The following is a 20,302-nucleotide window of genomic DNA, read 5'->3' on the forward strand; positions in this document are numbered from 1 at the left end:
TGCTTATTTTCCATTTACATATCTTCTTTGGTGAGGTATCTGTTCAGATCTTTTGCCTATTTTTAAATTGAATTTTTTTCCTTATTGTTGAATTTTGAATTCTTTGTATATTGTAGATAAAAATTATTTATGTGTTTCCCAAATATTGCCTCCAACTCTCTGCTTTTCTTTCTCTTAAAGTGTCTTTCAAAGAGCAGAAGCTTTTAATTTTAATGAAGTCCAACTCATCTATATTTTTCTTTCATGGATGGTGTTTTTGATGTTGTATCTAAAAACTCAGCCCCAAACCAAGGTACCTAGATTTTCTCTTATGTTACGTTCTAGAAGTTTGATAGTTTTGCTTCTTACATTTAGATCCATGATCCATTTTGAGTTAATTTTCGTGAAAGGTGTAAGGTCAATGTGTAGATTCTTTTTTTTTTTGGCATGTGGTTATGTTCCAGTTCCACTTATTAAAAAGATTATCTTTTCTCCACTGGATTGCCTTTGCTCCTTCCTCCAAGATCAGTTACCTATCTTTGACTAGTCTATTTCTGGACTATCAATTCTACCCATTGATTTATTTGCTGATCACTGTGTTGATTATTGCAGCTGTATACTAAATCTTGAAGTCAGTTAGTGTCAGTCCTCTTTGTTATTCTTCTTCACTATTATATTGAATATTTTGAGTCTTTTGCCTTCCAGTATATAATCAGTTTCTTGACATCCACAAAGTAGCTTGCTGGGGTTTTGATTGGAACTGTGCTGAATCTATACATCAAGTTGGGAGGAAATGACATTTTAACAATATTGAATCTTCCTATCCATGTATATTTATTAGGATCTTCTTTGTTTTTTTTCATCAGTTTTGTGGTTTTCTACATAGACGTCTTACAAATACTTTTTTAATACTTCAAAATATACTCTTCAAAAAGTCTTAATGGTGAAAAGATAAAAAGAAATCATTTGCAGTAAAAATAGTATCTGAATAAGAATCATATTGCTGACTCCAAGTACTAACACTATTCTCCTCCTGAAGCAAATTAACTTTATCAACTAAGAATAGTAAAACTCCCATATTCTTGTAGCAGTTTGAAAACATGGCTCCAAATTCCTTTGACACTCCTCCTTCCCATGAGGGGCTGGAGGTCTATGTTCCCTATTCCTAGAATCTAGTCCTGTGACACCTTGATCAATATAATACGGAAGTGAGGCTATGCGTATTTCCAGACTCAGACCTTAAAAAGCTAACAGTTTCCACTTCTTGTCTCTTAGAATATTGTTTCTTGGGATATTCTCTCTTGGAACCCAGCCACCATGTTGTGAGGAAGTCCAGCCTGCCCCACAAAAACCCATGTGAAGAGGAATCAACAGCCAATACCACTTTACTAGCCAAGTGGGCGAGCTATTAGACATGATCCTCTAGCCCAAGTTGAGCCAACCCAGCAGACACCACCTGCAGCAGAGATAAGCTTCCCTGCCAAGCCCTGCCCAAATTTCAGATTTCTGAGTAAAACAAATGACTGTTGCTGTTTCAAGCAAATGAATATTGGGGTACTTTGTGTTCAACTATAGATAACAAAAACATCCTTACAAATAACTGAATATGGTTTTAAAAACATTAAAATTAAACCAGTAACTTCTACGGACCAGAAATGATCTGCTGGACTTATAGACAAAGTAAAATTCTTAATCCTATAAAAATTATTAATGAATCAATGAATCCTCAGCCTTTTGACTAAAACCAATTATGCTTGTTGTCAATTTACCGCAAACTGAATTAACCCAAATTCACATTAAATCAGAAAGTGTTCAGTTCCATACTAAAACATAAGGAAATATTACTAAAAGTTCTAGCAGAAATAATAAGGTAATAATATATCCATATACTTTGTGCCACAATAACTATCTCAGGCTTAAAATATGTTGATATTTGGGTCAGTCACCTTCAAGTTGATGATCTTAAAGCTCTTCAAAATCTTGAATCTATAGAGAAAATTTGAACTGTCTTCATCATACTGTACTCACTAGATGGAAGCAAGAAAGAATGAATTGTTAACAGAAAAAATAAAAATGGGAGGTCAAAGGCTTCCCTGGTGGCACAGCAGTTAAGAATCCACCTGCCAATGCAGGGGACACGAGTTCGAGCCCTAGTCCAGGAAGATCCCACATGCCATGGAGCAGCTAAGGCCATGCGCCACAACTACTGAGCCCACGTGCCACAACTACTGAAGCCCATGCACCTAGAGCCCGTGCTCCACGAGAGAAGCTACTGTAATGAGAAGCCCTCGCACCGCAACGAAGAGTAGCCCCCACCTGCCGCAACTAGAGAAAGCCTGTGTGCAGCAATGAAGACCCAATGCAGCCTAAATAAATAAATAAATAATTTTTTAAAAAGGAAAAAGATGGGAGGTCAGGAGACCATCTTAATATTCTGGGAAAATATGTAGAGTAAAAGGAAAGGCAAAGATCCTATAAATTTGGTTAATGCAGTGGAAATAACAGTGATGACAGTTTATAATCTATTCACAAATTAGTTATTTAATTCTAAATCAGATTTATTGCAATAATTTTTAATCTTTACATAAGTACTTAATATTATCTTAAAATGTTCAACTGGTCAAGTCAGTAAAAATTATAATATCCTGCTCATAGATATTTTCCCTTTCTTCTGAGCCAGGTAGAACTTGTAGCAGGATCTTATAGCTGTTGTGCCTCTGGACACAGCTCAAGCCAAAACCTTAAAGTAATCCTTTGAGAGTCATCCAACAGACTAAGGAGATTTGTGCAAGAGGAATAAGAGTAATTATGCTCACATACCAGACTTTGGAATGGAACTGAAGAGTAATAAGGAGGAGAATGTGGGCAAGGTTTCACAGGGTGGTAACAAAGAAACTGGAGGGCATGATGGAAAATGTAAAGGAGAAAGAAATATACCCAAGTTTATACCAACAGGATATCAAAATAAATATACATGAGCTTAAAACAAAGAGAATAAGAGATATAGGTGTCATGGTGATGATAATTATATTACAAAACACAACAAATATATGTGAAAAGTTCATATTTAGGAAGGTCAAATCATTGAGCTACACTGGCCATTAAAGAATAACTTTACTGGTCTGGAACGCCTTAAAGGAAGGAATTGAGTTGCTGTACTTTGTCATGTCTTATAAATAATTGGAAGCTAATTTCCCATAAAGATGTCAGTTTTTAATCTACAAATTAAATATAATAATAATAAACAACCTAGCAGAATTTTTATAAAATTAGATGATCCTTATCAGGAAGAAAAAATTCACAAAAATAACCAAGAAAATTTTGAAAAACAACTACAGGCATATCTCGGAGATATTGCAGGTTCAGTTCCAGACTACTGCAATAAAGCAAATATAGCAATAACGCAAGTCACAAATGTTTTGGTTTCCCAGAGCATATAACAGTTATATTTATACTACACTGTGATCTATTAAGTGTGCAATAGCATTGTATCTTTTTTTAAAAAAGTACATACCTTTATTTTAAAATAACTTTATTGCTAAAAAATGCAACCATCATCTGAGCCTTCAGCAAATCATAATCTTTTTGCAATAGTAAATCAAAGATCACTGATCAGGCTTCCCTGGTGGCACAGTGGTTGAGAGTCCGCCTGCCAATGCAGGGCACAGGGGTTTGTGCCCCAGTCCGGGAATATCCCACATGCCGCGGAGCGACTGGGCCCGTGAGCCATGGCTGCTGAGCCTGCGCATCCGGAGCCTGTGCTCCGCAACAGGAGAGGCCACAAAAGTGAGAGATCCGTGTACCGTAAAAAAATAAAATAAAATAATAAATTTACTTATTTATTTATTTTTGGCTGCATTAAGTCTTCATTGCTACATGTGGGCTTTCTCTAGTTGCAGTAAGTGGGGGCCACTCTTTGTTGCGGTGCGCGGGCTTCTCATTGCGGTGGCTTCTCTTGTTGCAGAGCACGGGCTCTAGGCAGGCGGGCTTCAGTAGTTGCAGCAGGTGGGCTCAGTAGTTGTGGCTCACTGGCTCTAGAGCACAGGCTCAGTAGTTGTGGCGCACCGGCTTAGTTGCTCCACGGCATGTGGGATCTTCCCGCCCGAACCAGGGCTTGAACCCGTATCCCCTGCATTGGCAGGCAGATTCTTAACCACTGTACCACCAGGGAAGCCGTGAAAAACACTTTAAGGAAAGAAAAGACAAGCACAGAGTGGGAGAAAACATTTGCAAAACACATATCTGACAAATAACTTTTATTTACAATATATAAAGAACTCTTAAAATTCCAACAATAAGAAAACCCAATCAAAAGGGAGCAAAAGACCTGAATAGACACCTCACCAAAGAAGATATATAGATGGCAAAAAAGCATATGAAAGTGCCTCAACATCATATGTCATCAGGGAATTGAAAATGAAGACAAAAATGAGATGCCACTACATAGTAATTAGAATAACTAAAATCCAAAAAACTGACACCAAATACTGATAAGCATGTGGAGCAAGAAGACATCTCATTCACGCTGGTAGGAATGCAAAATGGTATGTAGAGCCACTTTAGAAGACAGTTTGGCAGCTTCGTACCAAGCTAAACAGTCTCAACATACAATCCAGCAACTGTGTTACTAGGGTTTACCCAACTGAACTGAAATCATATGTCCACACAAAATCTGCACAGGAATGTTTATCACAGCTTTATTCATAATTGCCCAAAACTGGAAACCACCAAGATGTCATCTTCAATAAGTAAACTGGTGAACTGTGGTAGAACCATACAATGGAATGTAATTTAGTAAGGAAAAGAAATGGTCTGGAGAAAATATTTGCAAACCACTTATGTGACGAGGTATATGCAAAATATATAGAGAACTAGTTAAACTCAACAACAAAACAACAACCAACTCAATTCAAAAATGAACAAAGGACTTAAATAGACATCTCTCCAAAGGAGGTATACAAATGACCAATAAGCACATTAAAAGATCTTCAATATCGCTAATTATGAAGGAAATGTAAATTAAAACCAAGAGATACTACATCTTACTCATTAGGATGGCAAAAGGAGCAAGGGAGGGAGAGAGGAAGAAAGGAGCAAGTATTGGCAAGGATATGGAGAAATTGAAACCAGTTAGAATGTAAAATGGTGGAGGTGTTATGGAAAACAGTATGACAATTCCTCAAAAAATTAAAAATAGAATTACCATATCATCAGGCAATTCTACTTTGGCTATTTAACCAAAATAATTGAAAGCAGGGACTCAACGAGATTTTTGTTCACCAAATGTTAATAGCAGCATTATTGACGGTAGCCAAAAAGTGAAAAAAATCAAGTGTCCACTGGTGGATAAATGGATTAAAAACAATGTGGTATATATGTACAATGAAATTTTATTCAGCCTTGAAAAGCAAGAAAACTCTGACATATGCTACAACAGGGATGAAACTTGAAGAAATGTTAAGTGAAATAAGCCAGTCAGAGAAGGACAAACAGTGCATGATTTCTATTCATATGAAGTACCGAAAGTAGTCAAATTCTTAGACAGAAAGTAGAGTGGTGGGTGCCAGGGGCTAGTGACACAGGATAATGGCGAGTTATTGTTTAACCAGTACAGAGTTTCAGTTTTGGAAGATGACAAAAAGTTCCAGGGCTATATGGTGGTGACGGTTTCACAATAGTATGAATGTACTTAATGTCACTAAACTACACTTTAAAATGGTGCAAATGGTAAATTTTGTGTTATGTATATTTTACAATTAATAAAAAAAAGACTATGCCTTGTGAAGAAACTGCTGAACCCTGGTTTACACTACCAATAAAGAGAAACATACAAACAAAAGTTTGTCAAAGCCAAAGATTTATAGTTTTGCCTAGAGAAAGTCTCTCCATGTATGTATGTAGAAGTACTCTCTATGTATCAATCACTCATATCTCTACAAATTTTTAGAACACTAAATTGAAGCTGTTAAACCCACATGCCACGGAGCCCACATGCCACGGAGCGGCTAGGCCCGTGAGCCATGGCCACTGAGCCTGTGCATCAGGAGCCTGTGCTCCGCAACGGGAGAGGCCACAACAGTAAGAGGCCTGCATACCACAAAAAAAAAAAAAAAAAAAAGGACCAAAAATGTAGTTTTTTGTTTTTTGCGGTACGCGGGCCTCTCACTGTTGTGGCCTCTCCCGTTGCGGAGCACAGGCTCCAGACACGCAGGCTCCACGGCATGTGGGATCCTCCCAGACTGGGGCACGAACCCGTGTCCCATGCACCGGCAGGCGGACTCTCAACCACTGCGCCACCAGGGAAGCCCCCATTTTTGGTCTTTAAGGTCAACATGATTTATTTACTTGTGCCTCCAAAGCTCAGAAGGGGTCAAAAAGTCGTTATATGATTTGCTTCACACCACCTTTAATGCTACTGCTTCATCATAGACAGCCCATCTAACTTTTATTTAAAAAGGCTATGTATTTTATATTCTTTTATCTTCACTTTGAACTATTCGAACTTGTTGCTTATTTGCTTCAATTTAAGAATCTTTACTTTAAAACTTTTAACCACTATAAAACGATCAGGGATTGGTTTGAATCGTATGTAGAAATTGTAACACATGATAGTTGAACAGCACAGCATTCATTATCTAGCAATGTTACACCAAAGAGAAAGCTAGTTGGTAGGTATTGCTTACTCTTCACAAAGATGGAGTGTATGTCCATCAGGAAATCTGGTACACTTAGGCACACTATTTCTTAAAGGCTGACGATTACATGATTAAGAATAATTACAAATACATTGAGAAGAAAAAAATCACTAACATTCATATTCGTTTCTTTTTTTTAAGTGAAAAATGGTCACATAGTGTCTTCAGAGTTGGTCAGAGCCATGTTAAAATTCCGTATCTGCCACTCAAGAGCAAAACAATCCTGAACAAATTACTTCACAACTCTGCACTTCAATTTCCTCATCTGCAAAAATAAGGATAATAATACCTCACAGGATGACTGTCAGAATTAAATAACATGTTAAATAATTGACATGGAGGGCCTGGTGTAGAAAGAAATAAATCTTCTTTCCTTTCCCTCCAATAACAAATAAAACCAGTTCATTTAGTGGCAAGAGAGGAAAAGGAACCCTACAAAGGATTAACAAACACATATTTCTCAGATTTTCCCTAAGAAATGTAAACAGCTAACTTCTTTTTCTGTCTAATTAACCACAAAATACTACAAAATCCATTACTCTATTTCTGTCCTTATTCCCTCTCAGCTGGACTAATACATCCAACACTTAACTGGCCTCCCTGACTCTAGTCTTATCTTCCTTAAAGGCGTCTTCCACATCATCAGTGAATTACATCCTATCATGCCACTCCTTTGCTTAAAATCCTTCATTGGCTGGTAGTAGTTTACTTTTAAAAATGGAAGTATTTAACAATGGAGTACCACGATATTTATAATTTACTTTCAAATAGATTAGATAATAAAGACTATATGTGTATGTGCATTTTGCTCATATACATATATATGCATATATAATCATACATGTATTTTTCTTTTCTATATACATATAATACATAAATGCAAAATGAGCAAAAAACAGCAAAATATTTACAATGTTAAATTTATGTGGTGGGTTTATGGATTCATTATACTCTATTGCATGTGTGAAGATTTTTATAAAAAGTTGTAAAATTGAAAACAAAATGGAAAATATTATAATATTACAATTAGCATGCTTCATCTATGGAAAAATCGAAAAGAAATAAGAATGTATTTGCTTAAATATGCATAGACAAATTCCAAGCATAAGAAACTGATAACAATGATTTCTTGGGGGTGGGGGTGGGGAGAGCAGTGGTAAATGGGGAACGGAGATGAGAGGAAGACCCTTACATGCTATTTATTTTATAAACACAGAACTCTGTGACTGTATTATCAATTCAAAATATTACATTAGAAAGTAGTGTTGACCATATTTTTACTCAATGCATATGGTTACTGTGAGGATTAAATGAGACAACATATATAAAGCCTTAGTAAGTGCTTGGCACTTGGCCAAGGATCAATAAATGTTTTAGCTAAGTCTAGCTGTTGAAGTAAGAAAAAAAAATCTTGGCAATTCCCTGGCAGTCCAGTGGTTAGGACCCTGTACTCTCATTGCCAAGGGCCCAGGTTCAGTTCCTGGTTGGGGAACTAATATCCTGTAAGCCGTGTGGCACAGCCAAAAACAAACAAAAACTTCAGTATTAATAATACCATCTAATGTATACAACTTAATTTTAATCTACACCCTCGGAATGGTTAGTTATACACTCCAGAAGTGGCTACTTACAGACACGAATTTCAAAACTGATTATCAAAATTTATAACAAAGGAATTTTTTTTTTTTTTTTTTTTTGTTGCCCTGTGTACCGCAGGCCTCTCACTGTTGTGGCCTCTCCCGTTGCGGAGCACAGGCTCTGGACGCGCAGGCTCAGCGGCCATGGCTCACGGGCCCAGCCGCTCCGCGGCATGTGGGATCTTCCCGGACCGGGGCACGAACCCGTGTCCCCTGCGTCAGCAGGCGGACTCTCAACCACTTCGCCACCAGGGAAGCCCCACAAAGGAATTTTTTGATTGGCATAAATCAAGACTGAAATTTTTTTCCTTGATGAAATGGTGGTACTTGAAATTTATGACTGTCTACAAAAACTGCGTGTGCACCACTGAACAAGGTTTAAAATCTAGCAAGGTCAGTAGCCTAGACTTTTAGAACAACACTCAAGGTCTAAAGCTCTATTTGCACCTAGGATCTCCCACTGTTGCCTGACTTGACCAGTCTTGCCATCAGACTACTGCTATTGTTTATCTTTAGTGAACCAAGATTCTCATCATAAGGCCTGTGAACTATCTCTTCATAGTGAACCCTACTACCTAACCTGACTGGACAGCAGATCATTCCTATCCTAAGAATTTGTAATCGTCTACCTTTAGTCAACCGAGGTATAACCTCATAGAAATACTGAGAAGATTAAATGAGATATATTAGCCCAAAGGTCCTGCACCAGGAAGAGGAGAACAGCTGGCTGTGAAGGCCAAGAGGGCTTGAGTACAAGAGAGCCAGAGGGCTCTAGGAAACAGAGATTCTGCTCTTAAGTGGCGCATATAAAATCTCACACCATCCAAGTCCCACTGCTGAGGCAGTAATTTGAATGGAGCCTGGGTCAGACCTACTTATTGATTTTGGAAAGCCTCCCAGAGAGGCTAGGCAACTGAGACTCCCCCTGGGGACACAGAGGCTGGCAGCAGCCATTTTGGGGAGCTCATCCTACCATGAGGACACTGGTGTTGTCAAGTAACATTTTGGAGTCCTCCCACTAGCTGATTAGTGCTGGGGGCTTACTGGCCCACAAGTGGGCCAGTACCAGCTTGAAGTCGCCTTGGGCCTCACAGCCAGCCACCCTAGTCCCTGGCCCTGTCCACCAGCAGGCTGGCACCAACCATGGAAGCCCCCAGTTAGTGGTACAGCCAGCTGTACCAGGACCCGACCCGGCCCACAAGCAGGCCAGCAGCCACCACAAAAGGCAGGGCCTCACAGCCAACCAGGTTGAGAGCTAGCCCTGCTTACCAGTGTACCCCCAGTAGTTGGTCCCACAACAGAAGGGCCCATGCAGTCCACACAGGGGGCAGCATTAGAGCTTATAGGTCTGGTGACCAGAGTGGAGTGTGCTGCTGGGCCCCATAGGATGTAACCTATAAGCATAGCTCTCCAAGCTCAGGAAATGTAATCAACCTATCTAACACATAGAAATAGACACAGAAATTTAGGCAAAATGAGGAGAAAGAGGAATATGTTCCAAACGAAGGAACAAGAACAAAACCCCAGAAGAACAACTAAGTGAGGTAGAGATCAGCAATCTACCTGATAAAGAGTTCAAGGTAATGATCATGAAGATCTCAACAAACTTCTGAGAAGAATGAATGAAGTGAGAAATTTAACAAAAACATAGAAAATATAAAGGAAAACCAAACAGAGCCAAAGAGTACAATAACTGAAATTAAAAATAAACTAGAAGGAATCAACAATGATACAGAAGAACAGAGCATGGACCTGGAAGAGAAGTAGAATTAACCCAAGCTGACCAGAAAAAAGAATTTTTAAAAAACGAGGTAGGGGCTTCCCTGGTGGCGCAGTGGTTGGGAGTCCACCTGCCAATGCAGGGGACACGGGTTCGTGCCCCGGTCCGGGAAGATCCCACATGCCGTGGAGTGGCTGGGCCTGTGAGCCATGGCCGCTGAGCCTGCGCATCCGGAGACTGTGTTCCGCAACGGGAGAGGCCACAGCAGTGAGAGGCCCACGTACCGCCAAAAAAAAACAAAAAAAACCAAGATAGTTTAAGAGACCTCAATATCAAGCATACTAACACTCACAGTATAGAGGTCCCAGAACAGGAAGAGAGAAAAGGGCTGAGAATTTATTTGAAAAAATAAAAACTAAAAATTTCTCTAAACTGGGGAAGGGAAGAGACATACAGGTCCAGGAAGCACAAAAAGTTCTAAACAAGATGAACCCAAAAAGATCCACACCAAGACACATTATAATTAAATGGCAAAAACTAAAAACAGAGAATTTAAAAGCAGCAAGACAAAAGCAACTAGGTAAGTATAACAGAATTCCCATAAGACTATGAGCTGACTTTTCAGCACAAACTTTGCAGGCTAGAAGGGAGTAGCACGACACATTCAAAATGATGAAAGGAAAAAACCTACAACCAAGAATACTCTACCCAGCAAAGCTGCCATTCAGATATGAAAGAGAGACAAAGACAGACAAGGAAAGCTAAAGGTTTCAGCACCGCCAAACAGGCTTTATAATAAGTGTTAAAGGACGTAAAAGGAGATGGAAAAGGTATTCTATGTAAACAAAAATGAAAAGAAAGCTGGGGTATCAGTACTTGCATCAGACAAAATAGACTTTAAAACAAAGACTGTAACAAGAGACAAAGAAGGACATTGTATTAACAATCAAGGAATCAATGCAACAAGGAAAAAAACAATTGTAAATATATATGCCCCTGAGATAGGTACACATAAATACATAAAGCAAATATTAACATAAAGAAACTGACAGTAATGCAAAAATAGTAGGGGCCTTTAACATGCCACTTACATCAGTGGACATATCATCCAGATAGAAAATCAATAAAGGAACACTGGCCTTAAACAACTTGTGAGACCATATTGACTTAATACAGATATACATATAGAACACTCCATCCAAAAGCAGCAGAATACACATTCTTGTCAAGTGCACATGGAACATTCACCAGGATGGATCACATACTAGGCCACAAAACAAGTCTCAATAAATTTAAGAAGACTTAACTCATATCAAGTATCATTTCTGACCACAATGCTATGAGATTGTGGTCAGAAAACTATAAGAAAAAAACTGCAAAAAAAACAAAAACACATGGATACCAAACAACCAAAGGGTCATGGAAAAATCAAAGATGAAATCAAGGAAGATATGAAAAAGGAAACACAATGATCCAAAATCTATGGGATGCAGTAAAAGCAATTCTAAGAGGGAAATTTATAGCAATACAAGCCTACCTCAGGAAAGAAGAAAAATCTCAAATAAACAATCTAACTTTACACCTAAATGAACTAGAAAAAACAGAACAAACAAAACTCAAAGTTAGTAGAAGGGAAGATACAATAAAAATCAGGGAAGAAATAAATGAAATAAGACAAAAAAAAAAGAAAGCCCAGTAGAAAAGATCAATGAAACTAAGAGCTGGTTCTTTGGAAAGATAAGCAAAATTGATAAGGCTGTAGCCAGACTCATCAAAAAAAAAAAAAAAGAGGTGGCACAAATAAAGAAAACCAGAAATTAAAGTTACAACTGACACCAAAGAAATTAAAAAGGATCATAAGAGATTACTATGAACAATTATGCTCCAATAAAATGAATAAACTGGAAGAAATGAATAAATTCCAAGAAACGTACAATCTTACAAGACTGAATGAGAAAAACAGAAAATATGAACAGACCAAATAATAGTGATGGAATTGAATAAGTAAAAGAAAACTCCCAACGAATGAAAGTCCATGACCAGACAGCTTCACAAGTGAATCCTACTAGATATTTAAAGCAAAGTTAACACCCGTCCTTCTCAAACTGTTTCAGTAATTGAAAAGGGAAGAATACACCCAAACTCATTCTATGAGGCAAGCATCACCCCAATATCAAAACCAACAAAGACATCACAAAAAAGGAAACTACAGGCCCAAATCACTGATGAAATAAAAGAAAAAATCCTCAGCAAAATATCAGCAACCACAATTCAATGATACATTAAAAGTATCATACACCATGACCAAGTGGGCTTTATCCCAGGAATGCAAGAATAGTTCAGTATTTGCCAATCAATCAGCGTGATACACCATATTAACAAACTGAAGAAGAAAAATTGCAGAAAAGAGCATTTGACAAAATCAATATTCATTTATGATAAAAATTCTCGGGGCTTCCCTGGTGGCGCAGTGGTTGAGAGTCCACCTGCCGATGCAGGGGACGCGGGTTCATGCCCTAGTCCAGGAAGATCCCACATGCTGCGGAGTGGCTGGGCCCGTGAGCCATGGCCGCTGAGCCTGTGCGTCCGAAGCCTGTGCTCTGCAACGGGAGAGGTCACAACAGTGAGAGGCCTGCGTACGGGGGGGGGAAAGAAAATTCTCAACAAAGTGGGTGTAGAGGGAAAATACCTCAACATAATAAAAGCCATATATGACAAACCTACAGCCCACCTCATACTCAACGGTGAAAAGTTGAAAGCATTTCCTCTAAGATCAGGAACAAGAAAAGGATGCCAACTCTCACCACTTTTATTCAACATAGTACTGTAAGTCCTAGCCATATCAATCAGGCAAGAAAAAGAAATAAAAGGAATCCAAATTGGAAAGGAAATGTAAAACTGCCACTGCTTAAGGATGACATGATACTATAAATTGAAAATCCTAAAGATGCCACCAAAAAGCTATTAGAACTAATAAATGAATTAGTAAAGATGCAGGACAAAATGTTAATATATAGTAATCTCTTGTGTTTCTATACACTAAAAACAACCAGAAAGAGATATTAAAAATAAAAATTCCATTCACAATTATGGCAAAAAGAATAAAATACCTAGGAATAAATCTAACCAAGTAGGTAAAAGACCAATACTTGAAAAACTATAAGACTGTGATGAAAAAAACTGAAGATAACACAAATAAATGAAAAGATATACTGTGTTCATGGATTGGAAGAATTAATATTGTTACAATGACCATACTACTCATGGCAATCTAATACAGATTCAATGAGATCTCTATCAAAATACCAATGGCATTTTTCACAAAACTAGAACAAATAATTCTAAAATTCATAGGGAAACACAAAAGACCCCAACTGGCCAAAACAATCTTGAGAAAGAACAAAGTTGGAGGCATCATGTTCCCTGATTTCAAACTATATTACAAAGTTACAGTAATCAAACAGTATGGTACTGGCATAAAAACAGATCAGTGGAACAGACTAGAGAGCCCAGAAAGAAACCAACACTTCGGTAAATTATTCTACAAAAAAGGAGGCAAGAATATACAATGGAGGAAAGACAGCCTCTTAAATAAATGATGTTGGGAAAACTGGACAGCCACATGCAAAAGAATCAAACTAGACTACATTCTCACACTGTACACAAAAATAAACTCAAAATGGATTAAAGAGTTAAATGTAATAAGACCAGACAGCATAAAAATCCTAGAAGAAAACATAGGCAGTACGCTGTTTAACACTGGTGTTAGTAATTTTTTTTTTTTTTGGATATGTCTCCATAGGCAAGGGAAACAAAAGCAAAACAAAAATAAACAAATGACATTACATCAAACTAAAAAGCTTTTGCACAGCAAACAATGCTGTCAACAAAATGAGAAGGCAACCTACTGAATGGGAGAAGATATTTGCTTACAAAATATCTGATAAGAGGTTAATATCCAAGTATGTACAAAGAACTCATACAACTCAACATCAAACAAACAACCCAATTAAAAGATGGACAGAGGGCCTGAACAGACATTTTTCCAAAGATACACAGATGGTCAAAAGACACATGAATAGATGCTCAGTATCACTAATCATCAGGGAAATGCAAATCAAACCACAATGAGATATCACCTCACAAATTTCAGAATAGCTATTATCAAAAAGATAACAACAAACATTAGGGAGGATGTTGAGAAAGGGCAACACTTGTGCACTATCAGCGGGAATGTAAATTGGTACACTCACCATGGAAAACAGTATGGAAGTTCCCCTTGACAAATTTAAAAACAGAACTATCATATGGTCCAGCAATTCTGCATCTGGGTATTTATCTGAAGAAAACAAAAACTAATTCAGAAAGATATTTGCACCCCTATGTTCACCATAGCACTATTTACAATAGCCAAGGAAGCAAACTAAGTATCCATCCATAGATGAATGAATAAAGAAGATATAGTGTATATAAACAATGGACTATTACTCAACCATAAACAAGAATGAAATCTTGCCATTTGAGACAATACAGATGAATCTAGCGGATAGTATACTTAGTGAAATAAGTCAGGCAGAGAAGGACAAATACTGTATGATTTCACTTATATGTGGAATCTAAAAAAACAAAACGAACAAACATAACAAAACAGAAACAGATCCACAGATGCAGAGAACAAACCAGTAGTTCTTAGCGGGGAGGGGATGAGGAGGATGAGACAAATAGCTAAGAAATATTTAAGAGGTACAAATGACCAGTTATAAAATAAGTAAGTCATACGGATATAATGTACAGTGTAGGAGGTATAGTCAGTAATACTGTAATAACTTTGTATGGTGACAGATGATAACTAGACTTACTGTACTAATCATTTTGTAATGTATAAAAATACTGAATTACTATGTTGCACAGCTGAAACTAATATAACAAATCAATTATACTTCAACAAAAAAAGAAAATTTTTTCTTAATTTATCCAAATCCAATGAAATAATAGACTACTAGACCCGAACAGAGTACTTAGAACTCTCAATGATTTCCCTAAATAAATTACTTAACTAAATGCTTAAGTCTATGACTTTTACACTAGAAGCATTTTCAGGTCTTTATATGCAATTTCATTTCAATCACAAAACTGATATAGTCAATAAGAAAATGAGATATGGGGGTGGAGTCAAGACGGTGGTGTGGGAAGACACCAAGTTAGCATCTCCCCACAACTAGGGCATCTGCCAGCTGCTGGTGGGGGACCCTGATGCCCAAGGAGATGGAAGGAACCCCCAAGTGAACTGGTAGAACATGCGGGGACAGGGCAGGTAGGAGAAGTGGAAGCCAGACAGGACTGGGGCTCCCGAGGCCAGGGAGATCAGGATGGGTAGCTGGGAGGGGCCCTCCGGGAGGAGCAGGAGAGGAGTGCAAGCATTTGCCCTGCCCATGCAGCCTGGGGAGGCTGCTGAGTTCGCAGGCCGGTCCCCTGCCCTCCAAGGCCCCCCTCACCCCAGCCACATTGGTCCTGGGGGCACAGGAGGGAGGCCGGGCAGCTCAGGAGAGGCAGGTGGGAGGAGCCATCCGGGAGGAGTGGCAGAGGAGTGGAGGGCGTTTGCCCTGCCCACTTGGGCCGGGGAGCCTGCTGACTCCCAGGCTGGTCCCCTGCCCTCCAAGGGTACGTGGCCACATTGGTCCTGGGGACACAGGAAGGAGGTCCCCTCTCCCACTGGCCACATTGGTCCTGGGGGCATAGGAAAGAGGCTGAGGGGAGTTCAGGAGAGGCAGGTGGGAGGGGCCCTCCAGGACGGAGGAGCAGGAGAGGAGAGGAGGGCATTTGCCCTGACCACTCAAGCACAGGAAACCTGCTGGGCTACAAGGTGAGGTCCCTCACCCTCTGAGACCAAGGGTGGGGGGCGTACCTGGACCCCTTCCGTTCTTTGAGCCTAAGCCCCACCCCTCACAGCCCCCAGGGCCTTTTCCAGCCCTGTGGGTCCTAAGCATAGGCCTCACCGACTGCCCAAACCTTGCCCTTGCTTAGGCCCCGCCCTCCACAGCCAAGGCTTCCCCCCACCTTTTTTTTTTTTCCGCTTCTACCTCCTCTTTTTTACTACTGTGGTACTGTTATACCTTCCAGTTGTTGATTCACGTATATTTTTATTTTTATATTCTTTCTAACATATCTGTTAGTTGCCTAGTCTAATTTTATTTTTTACTTTGTTTTTGCGCTCTATTTTTTTTCCCCCACCCCACACACCTTGCAGGATCTTAGTTCACGAGCCAGGGGTTGGCCCGAGGCTCCTGTGGTGGAAGCTCCGTGTCAGAACCACTGGACTAACAGAGAATCTCAGACCCCAGGGAATATTCATCAGAGTGAGGTCTCACAGATGTCCTCATATCAGCAACGAGACCCAGCTCTACCCAACAGCCTACAAACTCCACTAATGAAATTGAAACCATAATTTAAAATCTTCCAACAAACAGAAGTCCAGGACCAGATGGCTTCACAGGCAAATTCTATGAAACATTTAGAGAAGAGCTAACACCGATCCTGGGCAAAATCTTCCAAAAAATTGCAGAGGGAGAAACACTCCCAAATTCATTCTATTAAGCCACCATCACACTGACATCAAAACATATCACAAAAAAAAGAAAATTATACACCAATATCACTAATGAACATAGATGCAAAAACCCTCAACAAAATACAAGCAAACAGAATCCAACAACATATCAAAAGGATCATACACCATGATCAAGTGGAATTTATCCCAGGTATGCAAGGATTTTTCAATGTACGCAAATCAATCATTGTGATACACCACATTAACAAATTAAGTAATAAAAACCATATGAGCGGGCTTCTCTAGCGGCACAGTGGTTGAGAGTCCACCTGCCCATGAAGGAGATGCGGGTTCGTGCCCCAGTCTGGGAAGATCCCACATGCCGCAGAGCGGCTAGGCCCTTGAGCCATGGCCACTGAGCCTGCGTGTCCAGAGCCTGTGCTCCGCAACGGGAGAGGCCACAACAGTGAGAGGCCCGCATACCGCAAAAAAAAAAAAAAAAAAAACCAATATGAGCATCTAAACAGATGCATAAAAAGCTTCTGACAAAATTCAACACCCATTTATGATAAAAAACTCTCCAGAAAATGGGCATAGAGGGGACCTACCTCAACATAATAAAGGCCATATACAACAAACCCACAGCAAACATCATACTCAATGGAGAAAAACTGAAAGCATTTCCACTAAGATCAGGAAAAAGACAAAGATGTCCACTCTCGCCACTGTTATTCAACATAGCTTTGGAAGTCCTAAGCATGACAAACAGAGGAGAAAAAGAAATAAAAGGAATACAAATTGGAAAAGAAGATGTAAAACTGTCACTGTTTGCAAATGACATGGTACTATACATAGAAAATCCTAAAGATGCCACCAGAAAACTACTAGAACTAACCAATGAATTTGGTAACACTGCAGGATACAAAATTAATGCACAGAAATCTCTGGCGTTCTTACACACCAACAACCAAAAATGAGAAAGAGAAATTAAGGAAACAATCCCATTTACCATCACAACAAAAAGAATAAAATACCTTGAAATAAACCTGCATAAGGAGGTGAAAGACTTGTACTCAGAAAACTATAAAACACTGATGAAAGAAATCAAAGATGGGCTTCCCTGGTGGCATGTGGTTGAGAGTCCACCTGCCGGTGCAGGGGACACGGGTTCGTGCCCCGGTCAGGGAAGATCCCACATGCCACGGAGCGCCTGGGCCCGTGAGCCATAGCCACTGAGCTTGCGCATCCGGAGCCTGTGCTCCACAATGGGAGAGGCCACAACAGTGAGAGGCCTGCATACCGCAAAAAAGAAAAAAAAAAATCAAAGGTGACATAGACAGATGGAGAAATATACCATGTTATTGGATTGGAAGAATCAATATTGTGAAAATGACTATACTACCCAAAGCAATCTAGAGATTCAGTGTAATCCCTATCAAACTACCAATGGCGTTCTTCACAGAATTAGAAAAATTTTACAATTCATATGGAAACACAAAAGGCCCCAAATACTAAAAAACAATCTTGAGAAAGAAAAATGGAGTTGGAGGAATCAGGCTCCCTGACTTCAAACTATACCACAAAGCTACAGTAATCAAGACAGTATGGTACTGGCACAAAAACAGAAATATAGATCACTGGAACAGGATAGAAAGCCCAGAGATAAACCCACACACATATGATCACCTTATCTTTGAGAAAGGAGGCAAGAATATACAATGGAGAAAAGACAGCCTCTTCAATAAGTGGTGCTGGGAAAACTGGACAGCTACATGTAAAAGAATGAAATTAGAACATTCCCTAACACCATACACAGAAATAAACTCAAAATGGATTAAAGACCTAAATGCAAGGCCAGACACTATAAAACTCTTAGAGGAAATCATAGGCAGAACACTCTTTTACATAAGTCACAGCAAGATCCTTTTTTACCCACCTCCTAGAGAAATGGAAATAAAAACAAAAATAAACAAATGGGACCTAATGAAACTTCAAAGCTTTTGCACAGCAAAGGAAACCATATGTAAGACGAAAAGACAATCCTCAGAATGGGAGAAAATATTTGAAAATGAAGCAACTGACAAAGGATTAATCTCCAAAATTTACAAGCAGCTCATGCAGCTCAATATCAAAAAAACAAACAACCCAATCCAAAAATGGGCAGAAGACCTGAATAGATATTTCTCCAAAGAAGATAAACAGATTGCCAACAAACACATGAAAAGATACTCAACATCACTAATCATTAGAGAAATGCAAATCAAAACTACAATGAGGTACCACCTCACACCGGTCAGAATGGCCATCATCAGAAAATCTAGAAACAATAAATGCTGGAAAGGGTGTAGTGAAAAAGGAACCCTCCCTCACTGTTCGTGGGGATGTAAATTGATACAGTCAGTATGGAAAACACTATGGAGGTTCCTTAGAAAGCTAAAAATAGAACTGCCATATTACCCAGCAATCCCACTACTGGGCATTTACCCTAAGAAAACCATAATTCCAAAAGTCATGTACCACAGTGTTCACTGCAGCACTATTTACAATAGCCAGGACATGGAACCAACCTAAATGTCCATCAACAGATAAATGGATAAAGAAGCTGTGGCACATATATACAGTGGAATATTACTCAGCCATAAAAAGAAACGAAATTGGGTTATTTGTAGTGAGGTGGATGGACCTAGAGACTGTCACACAGAGTGAAGAAAGTCAGAAAGAGAAAAACAAATACTGTATTCTAACGCATATATATGGAATCTAAAAAAAAAAAAGGTACTGATGAACCTAGTTCCAGGGCAGGAATAAAGATGTAGACATACAGAACAGACTTGATGACACAGGGTGGGAAAGGAAAGCTGGGGTGAAGTGAGAGTAGCATCGACATATATACACTACTAAATGTAAAACAGTTAGCTAGTGGGAAGCAGCAGCGTAGCACAGGGAGATCAGCTCAGTGCTTTGCGATGACCTAGAGAGGTGGGATAGGGAGGATGGGAGGGAGGCTCAAGAGGGAGAGGATATGGGGACATATATATGCATATGGCTGATTCACTTTAATATACAACAGAAACTAACACAGTATTGTGAAGCAATTACACTCCAATAAAGACCTATTTAAAAAACAAAACAAATGAGACATGAACGAAATTTCCATAGACTTTTCATAATAACATTCTATCTTTTAAAAATATTCACCTAAAGATTTTTTAAATTGAACAGTGTATTAGTTCCAGATGTACAACATAATGATTTGATATTTACATATACTGTGAAATGATCAGCAGAAATAAGTCGAGTTAACACCGCCACCATAGTTACAAATCCTTTTTCTTACGATAAGAACTTTTAAGTTTTACTCTCTTAGCAACTTTCAAACATGCAATATAGTGTTAACAAAGTCACAATGCCATACCTGGCCCAAGGCTTGCAGGATCTTAGTTCGCCGACCAGGGATCAAACCTGGGCGGGCCCCCAGTAGTGAAAGCACTGAGTCCTAACCATGGGACAGCCAGGGAATTCCCAAAGAGGTTTTAACTTTAAAATATTTTGGGGCTTCCCTGGTGGCGCAGTGCTTGAGAGTCCGCCTGCCGATGCAGGGGACACGGGTTCGTGCCCTGGTCTGGGAAGATCCCACATGCCACGGAGCAGCTAGGCCCGTGAGCCATGGCCACTGAGCCTGCGCATCTGGAGCCTGTGCTCCGAAACGGGAGAGGCCACAACA

General features: G+C 39.4%; 1 protein-coding gene across 2 annotated transcripts in view; it reads right to left on the reverse strand.

Annotated features, from left to right (window-relative positions):
- NDUFS4 (NADH:ubiquinone oxidoreductase subunit S4) overlaps nt 1-20,302 on the reverse strand; it is a 116,263-nt gene that overhangs the window by 74,598 nt on the left and 21,363 nt on the right. The gene's annotated exons all lie outside the window — the stretch shown is intronic.

The sequence above is a fragment of the Aethalodelphis obliquidens genome, unplaced genomic scaffold (genome assembly GCF_003676395.1).
Source record: "Aethalodelphis obliquidens isolate GAN/ISIS:26980383/991018 unplaced genomic scaffold, ASM367639v1 scaffold4, whole genome shotgun sequence".
Lineage (NCBI taxonomy): Eukaryota > Metazoa > Chordata > Mammalia > Artiodactyla > Delphinidae > Aethalodelphis > Aethalodelphis obliquidens.